We start from the raw sequence: 17,663 nt of genomic DNA, 5'->3' as shown, positions 1-17,663 counted from the left end.
AGTGAGTGAGCAGGGGAGCGCCAGAGAGAGAGGAGAGAGAGAATCCAAAGCAAGCTTGCATTGTCAGCACACAGCCCAAGGTGGGGCTTGATCTCAAGGTTAGTATGATCGTGACCTGAGTCGAAATCAAGAGTTGGATGCTTAACTGACTGAGACACCCAGGCACCCCTGTAATCCTACTATTCTTGAAAATTTTTCTAGGGGAATTAGAGACTAGTCTCTAATTTTTATTAGGTCTAATTTTGCTCCAAAAGTTATTTTCCATGATTTAAAAATCTATCATAGTAGTTAACACATATATTTTAACCATAACTATATACTTTTGACTCACAAAAGAGAAAGTTCCTATAAAAGTGGAGGAAGATAAGGGGAAGAATGAGACCATTCAGAAGCATGCTTCAAATCATATCAGCTTATATTCAGTGAATGGTGAGAAAAGAATAACTGAAGAAAAACAATTATTTGTAAATGTAAAGACAGGGCTCACATAATAAATAGGAAGAAGGCCAAGAACCTAAAAATTAAAACTAGTCAAAACTGTAAATAAGGTATGGAGGGAGATCTAATCAGATTTGAGTACAGAAGCAGAGCTATTATGTAATGTGAAAAGAGCACTGGCCTGAGCAATGTGACCTTGATAAAACCATTTTTAAAAAATTGCAGGCTTTAACTTAATGACTTTGAGGTTGCCTTCAATTCCAGATGACTGGTCATCTGCAGTCTAAAATACTCTTCTTCAGAGATCTTATCCAGTCAAATTCCTTCGTTTTATATGTGTGGAATCAAAGTAGGGAGGTAGACTGATTTGCTCAAGGTCATATAGCTAATTATTTCAGTCACTCAAGTACTGAGTGCCTACTATATCCTGGTACAAGAGATTTAACAGTAAATGAGTCAGAAAATTCTCTGCTCCACTGAGCTTACATTCTAGGGAGAGGTGGGGGCAGGGTGAGGGTGGAGTGCTGTCAATTAACAAGGAAATAAAGAAATCCTGTGATATCAGGTGGTAATAAAAACTCAGAACTAAAGCAGAGCAGGGGATAAAGTTTTGGAGGTGGTGCAAGTGCATGGGCCACATATTTTAGATCAAAATAGTGAGAAAAGGCATCTCCGAGAATACAGTATTTAAACAGGGATTCGGAATATACTCTGCAGTGAGAGTATTTCAAGCAGTAGGAATAGCAATGACAATAATCCTGAGAGAACAAATCTGTTGTTTCTCAAGATCAATAACAAGGAGACCAGCGTGTCTAGAGCAGAGCAAGCAAGCAGAAAGGTAGGCAGTAGGTCAGAGAAGGCAGGAACCACATTATAAATGGCCCTGCAGGCAATAAAGAAAATGATGACTTTTTTCTTAAGAGTAACAGGAAGTCATTTGAGGGTTTTGTTTGAAGGCACAATATGATCTCATTTATGTTTTATTTTTTTAATGTTTATTTATTTTTGAAGGAGAGAGAGACAGAGTGTGAGTGGGGGAGGGGCAGAGAAGGAGGGAGGCACACAATTGGAAGCAGGTTCTAGGCACAGAGCCTGATGCAGGGCTCAAACTCACAAGCTGTGAGATCATGACCTGAGCCGAAGTCAGACACTTAAACTGACTGAGTCACCCAGGCACCCCTCATTTATGTTTTAAAAAGTTCACCCTGGTCACTTATTGTAAACAAATTGTAAAGGAACAAGAATAGAAGAAGATGAACTGGAAGGCCACTGTTGAAATATCAAATAGCGTGGACCAAGGTAGAAGTGAAGGTGGTCGGAAGTTGATGGGTTGGGTGTGATGAGGTATGTGAGAAAAAGAGGGTTCAAAATGGCTCCTAATTTGGGGTGAGAGCAACTCATGAATCATAACATAATTTACTAAATGGGGGAAGAACCGGGGATGTGACACAGGAAGCAGGTTCTAGGAGAAAAACAAAGAGTTCTGTTTTAGACATGTTAAGTTGCAAATGCCTTGTAGATTTCTGAAAGGAAATGTCGTGTGTGTGTGTGTGTGTGTGTGTGTGTGTGTGTGTGTGTTTATGTCTGGAACTCAGAAATGAAGTTGGGCTATATAGTCTAAAACATGGGACTGGACAAGACAATCCAGGTAAGGGGAGGGAGGAAAAAAGATATCCTAAGTGAGAAACCATGTCTTCTAACTTCTTTAGTGTTTTAAACTGCATTGTACTGCCTTTTATGAATTAGAAATACTGTCCACATAACAGAAATGCTTGAATTAAAGGGAAGAAGTGCTAAAAACAAAAAGCAGTGAAGTCAACAACAACAAATCAGTAAAAACAGCAACAACCAAAATCTTCAATCAGGCAAGGCAATACAGTGAGGAACTGAAGGACAGAGGGATATAACATGGAATATTTTGTATTATAAGATTCTGGTTAAAACCAAAATTCCAGGGATGACAAATCAGCACCTGCCCATGTTCAGAATACAGTAACAAAGCGACTCAAGAAATACCTTTGTGAACGTGCCGTATGCAAAGAGTGCTGGAGCCAGAGGGCCAAGACTCTGCAAAAGAATGGCCAACCTATTGCTGTAAGGAAAGGAATTTTCCCTTATACACAAGGAAAAAGAGAAAAGAAAATGTATTATTATCTAGCTGTAAAACACACAAAAAATTCAGGCAGTTAGCATGTAAAACAGGATCTGTAGTAGCTAGAAAGGCAAAACTCACTAAAGAAAAATATTTAAATAAAGGAAAAGGGGGGCACCTGGGTGGCACAGTAGGTTAAGCTTTCAACTTTGGCTCAGGTCATGATCTCACAGCCAGGCTAATGAGTTTGAACCCTGCTTTGGGCTCTGTGCTGACAGCTCAGAGCCTGGAGCCTGCTTCGGATTCTGTCTCCCTCTCACTCTGCCCATCTCGCACTCACACTCTCTCTCAAAAATAAACATTAAAAAAAATAATAAAGGAAAAGGAATACAATGTTCAGTTTTTATTTTAAAACAGCCCTATATTGAGCTGAATGCTTACAGATGTTTTTTTTTTTTTTGAGGAAAAAACCCACCAAATACCTCAGTTCCTGGTATAATTAGAATGGACAAACAAGAAACTTTACTGTCTCATTTATAACTGTCCTTTTAAAACACTATATTCCTGGGACGACTGGGTGGCTTGATTTTGGCTCAGGTCATGATCCCAGGATCATGGGATCAAGCCCCACATCAGGCTCCATGCTGAGTGTGGAGCCTGCTTGGGATTCACTCTCTCTCGTCCCCTCTCCCATATATACATGCTCTCTCCAAATATAAAAAATGAGTAAGTTTTAAAAAGTTAAAAAAAGGGGGTTCCGGAAGATGGCGGTGTAGGAGGACGCGGGGCTCACAGCGCGTCCTGCCGATCACTTAGATTCCACCTACACCTGCCTAAAGAACCCAGAAAACCACCAGAGGATTAGCAGAAGGGAGTCTCCGGAGTCAAGTGCAGACTAGAGGCCCACGGAAGAGGGTAGGAAGGGCGGCGAGGCGGTGCGCGCTCCACGGACTGGCGGGAGGGAGCCGGGGCGGAGGGGCGGCTCGCCCGCCAAGCAGAGCCCCCGAGTCTGGCTGGCAAAAGCGGAGGGGCCGGACAGACTGTGTTCCGACAGCAAGCGCGACTTAGCGTCTGGGAGGTCATAAGTTAACAGCTCTGCTCGGAAAGCAGGAAGGCTGGAGGACAAAGGGAGGGAGAGCTGCTGAGCCCCCGGACGGCAGAGCTCAGCTTGGCGGGGAACAAAGGCGCCAGCGCCATCTCCCCCGCCCATCCCCCAGCCAAAATCCCAAAGGGAACCAGTTCCTGCCAGAGAACTTGCTCGCTCCGCTCTGCGCAAACACCCAACTCTGTGCTTCTGCGGAGCCAAACCTCCGGCAGCGGATCTGACTCCCTCCCGCTGCCACAGGGCTCCTCCTGAAGTGGATCACCTAAGGAGAAGCGAGCTAAGCCTGCCCCTCCAGCCCCCGTGCACCTTGCCTACCCACCCCAGCTAATACGCCAGATCCCCAGCAACACAAGCCTGGCAGTGTGCAAGTAGCCCAGACGGGACACGCCACCCCACAGTGAATCCCGCCCCTAGGAGAGGGGAAGAGAAGGCACACACCAGTCTGACTGTGGCCCCAGCAGTGGGCTGGGGGCAGACATCGGGTCGGACTGCGGCCCCGCCCACTAACTCCAGTTATACACCACAGCACAGGGGAAGTGCACTGCAGGTCCTCACCACGCCAGGGACTCTCCAAAATGACCAAACGGAAGAATTCCCCTCAGAAGAATCTCCAGGAAATAACAACAGCTAATGAACTGATCAAAAAGGATTTAAATAATATAACAGAAAGTGAATTTAGAATAATAGTCATAAAATTAATCGCTGGGCTTGAAAACAGTATACAGGACAGCAGAGAATCTCTTGCCACAAAGATCGAGGGACTAAGGAACAGTCACGAGGAGTTGAAAAACGCTTTAAACGAATTGCAAAACAAAATGGAATCCACGATGGCTCGGCTTGAAGAGGCAGAGGAGAGAATAGGTGAACTAGAAGATAAAGTTATGGAGAAAGAGGAAGCTGAAAGAAAGAGAGATAAAAAAATCCAGGAGTATGAGGGGAAAATTAGAGAACTAAGTGATACACTAAAAAAAAATAATATACGCATAATTGGTATCCCAGAGGAGGAAGAGAGAGGGAAGGGTGCTGAAGGGGTACTTGAACAAATTATAGCTGAGAACTTCCCTGAACTGGGGAAGGAAAAAGGCATTGAAATCCAAGAGGCACAGAGAACTCCCTTCAGACGTAACTTGAATCGATCTTCTGCACGACATATCATAGTGAAACTGGCAAAATACAAGGATAAAGAGAAAATTCTGAAAGCAGCAAGGGATAAACGTGCCCTCACATATAAAGGGAGACCTATAAGACTCGTGACTGATCTCTCCTTTGAAACTTGGCAGGCCAGAAAGGCTTGGCACGATATCTACAGTGTGCTAAACAGAAAAAATATGCAGCCGAGAATCCTTTATCCAGCAAGTCTGTCATTTAGAATAGAAGGAGAGATAAAGGTCTTCCCAAACAAACAAAAACTGAAGGAATTTGTCACCACGAAACCAGCCCTACAAGAGATCCTAAGGGGGATCCTGTGAGACAAAGTACCAGAGACATCACTACAAGCATAAAACATACAGACATCACAATGACTCTAAACCCGTATCTTTCTATAATAACACTGAATGTAAATGGATTAAATGCACCAACCAAAAGACATAGGGTATCAGAATGGATAAAAAAACAAGACCCATCTATTTGCTGTCTACAAGAGACTCATTTTAGATCTGAGGACACCTTTAGATTGAGAGTGAGGGGATGGAGAACTATTTATCATGCTACTGGAAGCCAAAAGAAAGCTGGAGTAGCCATACTTATATCAGACAAACTAGACTTTAAATTAAAGGCTGTAACAAGAGATGAAGAAGGGCATTATATAATAATCACAGGGTCTATCCACCAGGAAGAGCTAACTATTATAAATGTCTATGCGCCAAATACCCGAGCCCCCAGATATATAAAACAATTACTCATAAACATAAGCAACCTTATTGATAAGAATGTGGTCATTGCAGGGGACTTTAACACCCCACTTACAGAAATGGATAGATCATCTAGACACACAGTCAATAAAGAAACAAGGGCCCTGAATGACACACTGGATCAGATGGACTTGACAGATATATTTAGAACTCTGCATCCCAAAGCAACAGAATATACTTTCTTCTCGAGTGCACATGGAACATTCTCCAAGATAGATCATATACTGGGTCACAAAACAGCCCTTCATAAGTTTACAAGAATTGAAATTATACCATGCATACTTTCAGACCACAATGCTATGAAGCTTGAAATCAACCACAGGAAAAAGTCTGGAAAACCTCCAAAAGCATGGAGGTTAAAGAACACCCTACTAACGAATGAGTGGGTCAACCAGGCAATTAGAGAAGAAATTAAAACATATATGGAAACAAACGAAAATGAAAATACAACAATCCAAACGCTTTGGGATGCAGCGAAGGCAGTCCTGAGAGGAAAATACATTGCAATCCAGGCCTATCTCAAGAAACAAGAAAAATCCCAAATACAAAATCTAACAGCACACCTAAAGGAAATAGAAGCAGAACAGCAAAGGCAGCCTAAACCCAGCAGAAGAAGAGAAATAATAAAGATCAGAGCAGAAATAAACAATATAGAATCTAAAAAAACTGTAGAGCAGATCAACGAAACCAAGAGTTGGTTTTTTGAAAAAATAAACAAAATTGACAAACCTCTAGCCAGGCTTCTCAAAAAGAAAAGGGAGATGACCCAAATAGATAAAATCATGAATGAAAATGGAATGATTACAACCAATCCCTCAGAGATACAAACAATTATCAGGGAATACTATGAAAAATTATATGCCAGCAAATTGGACAACCTGGAAGAAATGGACAAATTTCTAAACACCCACACTCTTCCAAAACTCAATCAGGAGGAAATAGAAAGCTTGAACAGACCCATAACCAGCGAAGAAATTGAATCGGTTATCAAAAATCTCCCAACAAATAAGAGTCCAGGACCAGATGGCTTCCCAGGGGAGTTCTACCAGACATTTAAAGCAGAGATAATACCTATCCTTCTCAAGCTATTCCAAGAAATAGAAAGGGAAGGAAAACTTCCAGACTCATTCTATGAAGCCAGTATTACTTTGATTCCTAAACCAGACAGAGACCCAGTAAAAAAAGAGAACTACAGGCCAATATCCCTGATGAATATGGATGCAAAAATTCTTAATAAGATACTAGCAAATCGAATTCAACAGCATATAAAAAGAATTATTCACCATGATCAAGTGGGATTCATTCCTGGGATGCAGGGCTGGTTCAACATTCGCAAATCGATCAACGTGATACATCACATTAACAAAAAAAAAAGAGAAGAACCATATGATCCTGTCAATCGATGCAGAAAAGGCCTTTGACAAAATCCAGCACCCTTTCTTAATAAAAACCCTTGAGAAAGTCGGGATAGAAGGAACATACTTAAAGATCATAAAGGCCATTTATGAAAAGCCCACAGCTAACATCATCCTCAACGGGGAAAAACTGAGAGCTTTTTCCCTGAGATCAGGAACACGACAGGGATGCCCACTGTCACCGCTGCTGTTTAATATAGTGCTGGAAGTTCTAGCATCAGCAATCAGACAACAAAAGGAAATCAAAGGCATCAAAATTGGCAAAGATGAAGTCAAGCTTTCGCTTTTTGCAGATGACATGATATTATACATGGAAAATCCGATAGACTCCACCAAAAGTCTGCTAGAACTGATACATGAATTCAGCAAAGTTGCAGGATACAAAATCAATGTGCAGAAATCAGTTGCATTCTTATACACTAACAATGAAGCAACAGAAAGACAAATGAAGAAACTGATCCCATTCACAATTGCACCAAGAAGCATAAAATACCTAGGAATAAATCTAACCAAAGATGTAAAAGATCTGTATGCTGAAAACTATAGAAAGCTTATGCAGGTAATTGAAGAAGATATAAAGAAATGGAAAGACATTCCCTGCTCATGGATTGGAAGAATAAATATTGTCAAAATGTCAATACTACCCAAAGCTATCTACACATTCAATGCAATCCCAATCAAAATTGCACCAGCATTCTTCTCGAAACTAGAACAAGCAATCCTAAAATTCATATGGAACCACAAAAGGCCCCGAATAGCCAAAGTAATTTTGAAGAAGAAGACCAAAGCAGGAGGCATCACAATCCCAGACTTTAGCCTCTACTACAAAGCTGTCATCATCAAGACAGCATGGTATTGGCATAAAAACAGACACATAGACCAATGGAATAGAATAGAAACCCCAGAACTAGACCCACAAACGTATGGCCAACTCATCTTTGACAAAGCAGGAAAGAACATCCAATGGAAAAAAGACAGTCTCTTTAACAAATGGTGCTGGGAGAACTGGACAGCAACATGCAGAAGGTTGAAACTAGACCACTTTCTCACACCATTCACAAAAATAAACTCAAAATGGATAAAGGACCTGAATGTGAGACAGGAAACCATCAAAACCTTAGAGGAGAAAGCAGGAAAAGACCTCTCTGACCTCAGCCGTAGCAATCTCTTACTCGGCACATCCCCAAAGGCAAGGGAATTAAAAGCAAAAGTGAATTACTGAGACCTTATGAAGATAAAAAGCTTCTGCACAGCAAAGGAAACAACCAACAAAACTAAAAGGCAACCAACGGAATGGGAAAAGATATTTGCAAATGACACATCGGACAAAGGGCTAGTATCCAAAATCTATAAAGAGCTCATCAAACTCCACACCCGAAAAACAAATAACCCAGTGAAGAAATGGGCAGAAAACATGAATAGACACTTCTCTAAAGAAGACATCCGGATGGCCAACAGGCACATGAAAAGATGTTCAACGTCGCTCCTTATCAGGGAAATACAAATCAAAACCACACTCAGATACCAGCTCACACCAGTCAGAGTGGCCAAAATGAAGAAATCAGGAGACTATAGATGCTGGAGAGGATGTGGAGAAACAGGAACCCTCTTGCACTGTTGGTGGGAATGCAAATTGGTGCAGCCGCTCTGGAAAGCAGTGTGGAGGTTCCTCAGAAAATTAAAAATAGACCTACCCTATGACCCAGCAATAGCACTGCTAGGAATTTATCCAAGGGATACAGGAGTACTGATGCATAGGGGCACCTGTACCCCAATGTTTATAGCGGCACTCTCAACAATAGCCAAATTATGGAAAGAGCCTAAATGTCCATCAACTGATGAATGGATAAAGAAATTGTGGTTTATATACACAATGGAATACTACGTGGCAATGAAAAAAAATGAAATATGGCCTTTTGTAGCAACATGGATGGAACTGGAGAGTGTGATGCTAAGTGAAATAAGCCATACAGAGAAAGACAGATACCATATGGTTTCACTCTTATGTGGATCCTGAGAAACATAACAGAAACCCATGGGGGAGGGGAAGGAAAAAAAAAAAAAAAAAGAGGTTGGAGTGGGAGAGAGCCAAAGCATTAGAGACTGTTAAAAACTGAGAACAAACTGAGGGTTGATGGGGGGTGGGAGGGAGGGCAGGGTGGGAGGGAGGGCAGGGGGGGTGATGGGTATTGAGGAGGGCACCTTTTGGGATGAGCACTGGGTGTTGTATGGAAACCAATTTGACAGTAAATTTCATATATTAAAAAAAAAAAAAAAAAAAAGACAATGATAGAAAATAAAGGACAGAAAACAAACCATGGAATAGTGAAATAAGTTTCACACATGTAACTTAACATATGACAGAGGCAGCACTACAGATCAGTAGATAAAAGATGGACTAAATAAATAGCACTAATTGGATATCTATATACTTAAAAAATAGTATTTCCCCTGCACACCAGATATAAAAATAAATTCTATAGTTTAAAAATCATAAATCTGGAAAGCAAAACTTTAAAACTGCTAGACAAAAACACAAATGAATATTTCTTTTATTTAAAATTTTTTTTCATGTTTATTTATTTTTGTGAGAGAGAGAGACAGAGCATGAGCAGGGAAGGGGCAGAGAGAGAGAGGGAGACACAGAATCTGAAGCAGGCTCTAGGCTCTGAGCTGTCAGCATAGAGCCCAACGCAGGGCTTGAACTCACGAATGGTGAGATCATGACCTGAGCCGAAGTTGGACACTTAACTGACTGAGCCACCCAGGTGACCCCAGATGAATATTTTTTATGACCTTCAGGTAGAGATTTCTTAAAATACATTTAAAAAAAAACAACAAAGAAAAAATGGATATCTACATTAAAATTTTAAACTTCAGTTCAACAAAGGACACCATTAAAAAAGTAAAAAGCCAAGCTAGATGGTATCTGTAATGTATAAACTGACAAAGAATTGTAATCCAGAATATATGTGTGCATATTTGTGTGTGTATAAAAAAAAGCAATTCACAGAAGACAAAACCTAAACAGTTAATGAACATAAGAAGTTCAATCTTACTAGCAATACAAATTAAAGAATTTGAGGAATTCTCAAATTAGGGAAATACAAATTAAAATAGCAATGACTACAATAAGATTGCTCAAAATTAAAAGGTCTGATGACACCAAATGATGATGAGGATGTAAAATAATGAAAACTTTCTGTACTTTCATATGGGGGGGGGGGTGTCTAAACTGGTTAAACCAGGGGCACCTGGGTAGCTCAGTCAGTTAAGCACCCAACTTCAGCTCAGGTCATGATCTCACAGTTCGTGGGTTCGAGCCCCACGTCAGGCTGTGTGCTGACAGCTCAAAGCCTGTAGCCTGCTTCAGATTCTGTGTCTCTCTCTCTCTGTCCCCCCACCCCCAACTCATGCTCTGTTCTGTCTCTCTCTCTCAAAAATAAATGAACATTAAAAAAAAAACAAACCCTTTAAATTGGTTAAAACATTTTGGAAAGCAATTTGGCAACATCCTAGTAAAGCTGAAGAATCACAGATTTTATGACCCAACAATTACATTTTTAGGTATATATTCTAGAGAAGCTCAAATGGATACACAAGAATATTCATAGCAGCATTATTTATAATAGAGGAAAAAAAGGTACAACCTGAATATCCAGAGTAAAATAAACAAACGTGATATAGTCATACAACAGAATACTGAACAGCAGAAAAAGCAAATAAACCCTTATATATTACCGCATCTCACAAACACAATGTATGACAAAAGCAAGCTGTAAAAAATGCATAGTTTTGACACTATAACGTTATAAAATAAATACTATATATAATTTAGGAAAAAATACATGTAAGTAAATATCTAAGTAAACATACAAAAACACCAAGTTCTAAATAATGACAGTTTAGAAGAGAGTTTCAATCAGGGAGGGAGATCTGAGGTTTTGGTAGTGTTTTATTTATTAAGTGGTTGACAAATCTATTGGTATCTCATGTTTACTCTTCATATATCTCTGTATGTCAGAAACATTTAAAACAACTTTTAAAAAGAAAAGACAAAAAGGAAGTCAAGGATCCTGTAATTACAATACTTTGTTCCTCTCGGGGTGGCAATAGTTCTAAAATTTATTTATTTTTAAATGTTCATTTATTTTGCGAGAGAGAGAATGAACACAAGCAAGGGAGGGGTAGAGAGAGGAGAGAGAATTCTAAGCAGGCTCCACACTGTCAGTACAGAGCCGGACACGGGGCTCAATCCCACAAACCGTGAGATCAAGATCTGAGCTGAAATCAAGAGTCGGAAGCTTAACAGACTGAGCCACCTAGGCACCAAAGCAGTACTATGTAGGATAAGTAGAGAGCTAATTAGTAATTCACTTCTTTCATTAGATCTGTATCTATGCATCTTCCTTTTACTTTCCAAGTTTATCTTTTCCAATCTTTGGCCTATTGACTTATTTCTAACCCTGTGAAAATAAATACAGTAAGCTGATTAGGAAGGAATTAACTAGTAAATGCTCAGAAAGGTAACCACAGAGTATTATTACCTCAAAAATTTATCATGACATCTTGATATATTATGCCTATTATTTAATTAACTTCATAAAAACCCACAAATGAGGTTAAGGCTTAAAGCCAAAATTTATCCAATAACTTAAAATGAAAGCAAAAATAATTCAGTTATCTCATTCCAGTCTACCTTTGCTTTGATGACATTATGAAAAAGAAAATCTCTTCTTCAGAAGTTACACTTGATTAATAAAGCACAACATCTTGAATTTTCATCCAAATTATACCTGAGATAAAAAATAATCACTGTGATGTCACTTTAGTCTTACAAATTAGAAATAACTAGAAAATGGAAAGTATACTATATACATATACTTTACAATATGTATGCAATAACTGGGAAGCAAATAATTAAAAACATTGTAGAATTTACACTTGATCTTGATGCACATAAAGAATTCTCATGTTCATTCACAATATGATGATGACCATTCATCTTGTGAAAAGCATAATCTTTCTTTTTTAGATTAAAAAAATAAACTAGTTTTCCCCCCAACAAATAAAGGGTAAATCATTCTGAAAAGTTCCCTTCTCTCTTCCAAAATATTAACTGAAGAAACTAAATTAGTATGTCATTAAGTATAAAATAATGTAACAGAAACATGGTTTAGATTTTGCCAAGCATTATTACTACAACAGATCAACTTCCTCAGCCTTGCAAAAACTATTTAGGGGATAGACCATGTTCAGAAATGAGTTATTTGAAACTCCTCAAAATTGCTCTGCAATCTCATGATTTATAGATTAATAAAACAAGACATTAATGAAAGAAATGCAAGACAAATAAATGGAAAGGTAATTTGTGCTCATGAATTAGAAAAATTAATATGGTTGAAATGTCCATTATTGCCTAAGAAAATCTACAGATTAAATGCAATCCCTACCAAAATTCCAATGGCATTTTCACAGAAATAGAACAAATAATCCTAAAATTTGTTTGGAACCACAAAACACAAAATAGCCAAAGCAACCTTAAGAAAGGAGAACAAAGATGGAGACATCACGCTCCCTGATTTCAAACTATATTACAAAGCTATAGCAATCAAACCAGTATGGTATTGGCATAAAAACAGACACGCAGATCAACAGAACAGAATAGAGAGCCCAGAAGTAAACGCATGCATACATATATGGTCAGTTAATTTACAACAAAGGAGTTAAGAATATACAATGGGGAAAGGATAGTCTCTTTAATAAACAGTGTCAGGAAAACTAGACAGTTTTAATCCATACACAGAAAAGGACTCAAAATAGATTAAAGACTTGAATGTAAGATCTGACACCATTAAACTCCTAGAAGAAAACACAAGCAGTAAGCTCCGTGACTTGGTCTTGGCAATAAATTTTGGGATATGACATCAAAGGCAAAAGTAACAAAAGCAAAACTAAACAAGTTGCACTACATCAACTAACAAGTTTCTGCAGAGCAAAGGAAAGCATCAACAAAAGGATGCTTCCATACAACCCACTGTATGGAAGAAAATATTTGCAAATCATATAGTTGATAAGGGATCAATATCCAAAATACATAAATAACTCATACAACTTCAAAGCAAAACAATATTCAATCCAATTTAAAAATGGGCAGAAGATCTGAATAGACAGCTCTCTGAAGACACGGCAGACATGTACATGAAAAGATGTTCAACATGGCTAATTATCAGGGAAATGCAAATCAAAACCACAACATCACCTCACACCTGATAGGACTATTATCAAAAAGGCAAGAATGTGTCAGCAAGGATGTGGAGAAAAGGGAACCCTTGTTCCCTATGGTGCAGGCACTATGGAAAACAGTGTAGAGGTTCCTCAAAAACTTAAAAATAGAACTACCATATGATCCAGCAATTCCACTTCTGGGTATTTCTCAAAAGAACATGAAAACACTAACTTGAAAAGATCTATGCACCCCTGTGTTCACTGCAGCATTATTTACAATATCAAGATACACAAACAACCTGTGTCCACTGACAGATGAAGTGATAAAGAAAATGTGGTGTACACACACACACACACACACACACAATCTTAGCCAGCCATACAAAAGGATGAACTTTTGCCGTTTGTGGCAGTATGATTGGATCTTTACAGCATCATGCTAAATAAGTCAAACAGAGGAAGACAAATGCCATATGATCTCACTTATATGTGGAATCCAAGAAACAAAACCAAGCTCACAGATACAAATTGGTAAAACAGATTGGTAGTTAAGAAATGAGTGAAGGGGGTCAAAAGATACAAACTTCCAGTTTTAAAATAAGTCATAGGGATGTAATATATAGCATGGTGACTAAAGTTAATGCTACAGTATCACATATTTGGAAGCTACTAAGAGTAAATCTTAAAAATTTTCCTAAGAAAAATTGTTATAATTATGTATGGTAATAAATGTTTAAACTAGACTTATTGTGGTGATCATTTCACAGTATATACAAACATTGAATCATTATGTTGTACACCCTAACGTCAATTATACCTCAATTAAAAAAACCTGATCTTACATTTTAATACTTAAAATGATAAAAACAATTTCCATTTGGAATAAATAGGCACAAACTTTCCAATTTCATGAATATATTCTGAAACACCTGAATCACTTTCCAGAAAGCATGAGTTTCTATTAATCACATTCACTTTAAAAAATAGTTTTCCTTTCAATTAGGCCAATGCTAGGAAAGCTCTTTGAAATTTTCATTAAGACATGCATGAAATGTGGTTTTATGGTTCTAATTTATGTTTACAGGTATAAAGCAAAAGTTATGACACCTAGCATCAAAATACATGGTTAATTATGCTTTCTGGATCTTAAGGTCAAAAATGGTTAAGGAATGAAGGGAATTAAATTTAGTGACTTCTTACTGTGTGCTGAGCTCTTTTAAGTATATTATGTCTTTCTCAAGACAGTCTCAGAGGAAAAAAAAATTCTGTATATAAATACAAGAAGCTATGGACACGGGGTGAAAATTGAGAATATGAGGAATAAAAGTAGGAATAATGCTTTTAACTATACATTTTTACTATTATTCATTCTAACACAGCACCTATTCAAAAAGTTAAAAAACAATCAGGAAAAAAAACCCCAAACCTCTGAAGAACAAGTGGCCAATGGGAGAGGGGGCAGGAGAGAAAGCAAAAAAGGGTAAAGAGAGAAGGGCATTTAATCAGGGATTCTGGAATAATAATTGATTTCTGATGCAACTCACTGATTGAAGCATTAACCCAATGATGGTCTATATACATTTTTTGTACTTTTTTTTCTACTGGATTTTAGGTATGTATTTTAAAACCCCAAATTATGCAGCTACTAGTATTTTACAGAAACTGTATTTGCTTTGCTTAATACCCAATTTTATTTCCTTGTCATTCTTTCATCTCCTATCCCTCAGAGATCATTTCATTCTTCTTGAAATACAACCTTTAGAAATGCCTTTAGTACAAGTCTCTTGGTGATAAACTCTGTTTTTGTTTATATGGAAATGGCTTCATTTCATCCTTGTTCTTGAGAACAGGCTGAATTCTCCAGAAGATGCAGAATTGAATTTTGGAGTATTAAGGCATTTATGAGGAAGAGACCTGTGAAGCAAAGGGTTCCATGGAAGCAGGACTGAGCAAAGGAAAAGTGACCTGCCATGAATTCTCAGAAAAGCCTCCACTAACTGATAGGGAGTCTTGGAGCAAATAATGACCTTTAAAATGTCCCACGTTGGGCCAATCGCCAGGGCTATCCCACCCTAACAATTGGTAGTTGCAGGCCATCCCAGGAAGGGATGAAGTCAGATAAGGCAGCTCTCTGAAGCTGAAAGGGTGTCTGCCAACCACACTTCCTGCAATGGAGAGTCTTTCTTTGAAGGAGATCTGGCAGTACATCTCCATGCTTACCACAGCAGTTTCACAAGGCGCAAAATTCTGGTTGAAGTTTTTCTCCATATTTAAAGATATTATACGGTCTTCTATTTTCATTGTTGTTGTGGACTCTGCTATTATTCTGTTGGTCTTTTTTGTTGTTTTGGGTTGGGGTTTTTTTTTTTTTTTTTTTTTTTTTGATGAGCTGTCCTTTCTTTGTTGACTGTTTTCAAGATTTTTGTCTCTGGTGCTCACCAAAAGTTTCACAAAAGTGTTATTCTTATTTATTCTGCTAGGGGTATATAGTACCTCCTTGATCTATGGATTCACATATTTGCAGTTTTGTAAAATTTACAGCCATTACCTCCTTAAATATTGTCTCCTATGCATTATTTCAGTTTTCTCCTCTAGCAAGTCATTTCCTGGGACTCTAATTTTCCTCTTTTTAAACTTCTCATTCTGTCCTCCATTTCTCTTAATATCACTTTCATATTTTCCCTGTCTCTCTTGCTGCATTCTGGGTAACTTTTTCACCTACATACACCAGTTAAATTTCTCTTTAAACAGCAGTCTAACCTGTTTTGCATTTCAAAATTCAGTTTCTATTTCAAAAATTGTTTCTAGACATCTGATTTTTTTAAACAAAAACTGTTATTTATTCCAAGTAGTTTCTTGTAGATTGGTAATCTTTGTGACTATACCTATTATTTCTATAAATATTACATACTTTATTATCTCACAATTTCAGTATCTGTGGTTCTAGGTTTGATGTTGTTATATGGAATGACTCAGTCATAGGAATGACTCAGTCACAGGGGCTTGTTTTCTAATGTGTTTGGGAGCGTTATATTGCCAGCTATTTGGTTAATTACTCAGTGAGGATCCTGCAGAAAAGAATTTGCTTCTGCTGATTGCCAGGACATAGAACTAACTTGCAAACACTTAAACCTCTGACTCTGGTGATCTAGGCTCACAAGGAGTACTTGACTCCCTTTCTTAACCTTAACTTCCCAGCTGGCTCAGGTCTCAATTTCCACCACCAACCCCTCAGACAACCCCTCCCCTTCCATTTGCCTGAGAGCCCCAGTTTGACCAGCCCTACTTCTTACTGTGCTGGTTCCAATTTATATTTTTGAAGTGGGGGACCATTTGGTGATCTCTCCTAAATCATGTAAGATCAGTGATGTCTCAAATAGTATATTGTTCCCAGATTTTATTGGTTCAGGCTTTAATTGTTGATGCTTCCATTCAGACATATTGTCAGGAGTCTTACTGTCATTAGGAAGTTGAGTGTATTTTTAATTTTGCTAGTGCTCTACTAAGAGACAAACTTCTTAGCTCTTTCTTTAGCAAAATCTGAAAATATCAGTGAACTCAGTCACCTGATAAAATATATAAGGTCACTGATAAAACAGGTGTGATTCACTAAAGGATACAAAATGGAAGATTTCATATTTGACATAATCGGGCAGTTGGTTAGTATTAAAAAAAAATCACACACACAAAATATATTTATTTGGAATTAACAGCTAATCATCTGATGTAAGGTCAAGGCTTTTTCTTTAATTGCTGATCTGCTAATTAATATTTGTTATTTCTTAGATGTTACAAGCTTTTCACCATCCATGATTTCCAGTTTCTATTTCTTTAAGGTGAACAGAGAACTCAAATACTCATAAAGCAATCTATGTGCAAATCCTTGATGTTTTTCAGTCTCCTCAACCCAACCTTTAACACTTCACCTTGCCTATATTAACTTCAATCTTTTTAAAAAGCAACTTGACTTCATCAAGTCTTTCCAAAGCAGTCAACTTAAGTTTCATGAAAATAATGCTTTCTTTTCCAATCCATTCTTCAGTGGTTTACCTAATATTTAATTCAATTCTGCACTGAACTAACACATACTACTTGACATAAACAGGTTTTAGAATAAACATAATTTAGAATAGACACCATTAACATGTAACCCTACTGGTAAGGAAGAGAAGTCTGTAGGTATTCCAGAAAATAGTCTTCCAGCCCAAGCATCCAACATGCACTGATTATCAGTTTATTTTATAGAAGGCTTGGGAAATATCCTTCAACCTAGCAACTCAGAAAGGTGTCTGATACAGACCAAGAACAAAATGGAATCCCCAGAGAGAACAAATATGGCAGTGTACCAACAGATGAACGTTTTGTAAGAGGAGGAAAATAACTGAAAAGGATTGGGTGAAAACTCTAATAATCCTCTTTGTCTTTTTTCCCTTGCTGATGTGTCCCTTCCATTGTAAGGGCTATCAAAAGTA

The 17,663-nt window shown here is 38.2% G+C and overlaps 1 protein-coding gene across 2 annotated transcripts in view; it reads right to left on the bottom strand.

The window, feature by feature from the left end:
- Positions 1-17,663, bottom strand: part of FZD3 (frizzled class receptor 3) — a 105,734-nt gene that overhangs the window by 35,216 nt on the left and 52,855 nt on the right. The window lies entirely within an intron of this gene.

The sequence above is a fragment of the Panthera pardus genome, unplaced genomic scaffold (assembly GCF_024362965.1).
Source record: "Panthera pardus isolate Hobbes unplaced genomic scaffold, ASM2436296v1 HiC_scaffold_13, whole genome shotgun sequence".
NCBI classification, from domain to species: domain Eukaryota; kingdom Metazoa; phylum Chordata; class Mammalia; order Carnivora; family Felidae; genus Panthera; species Panthera pardus.
This window is presented reverse-complemented; position numbering and strand designations above follow the sequence as displayed.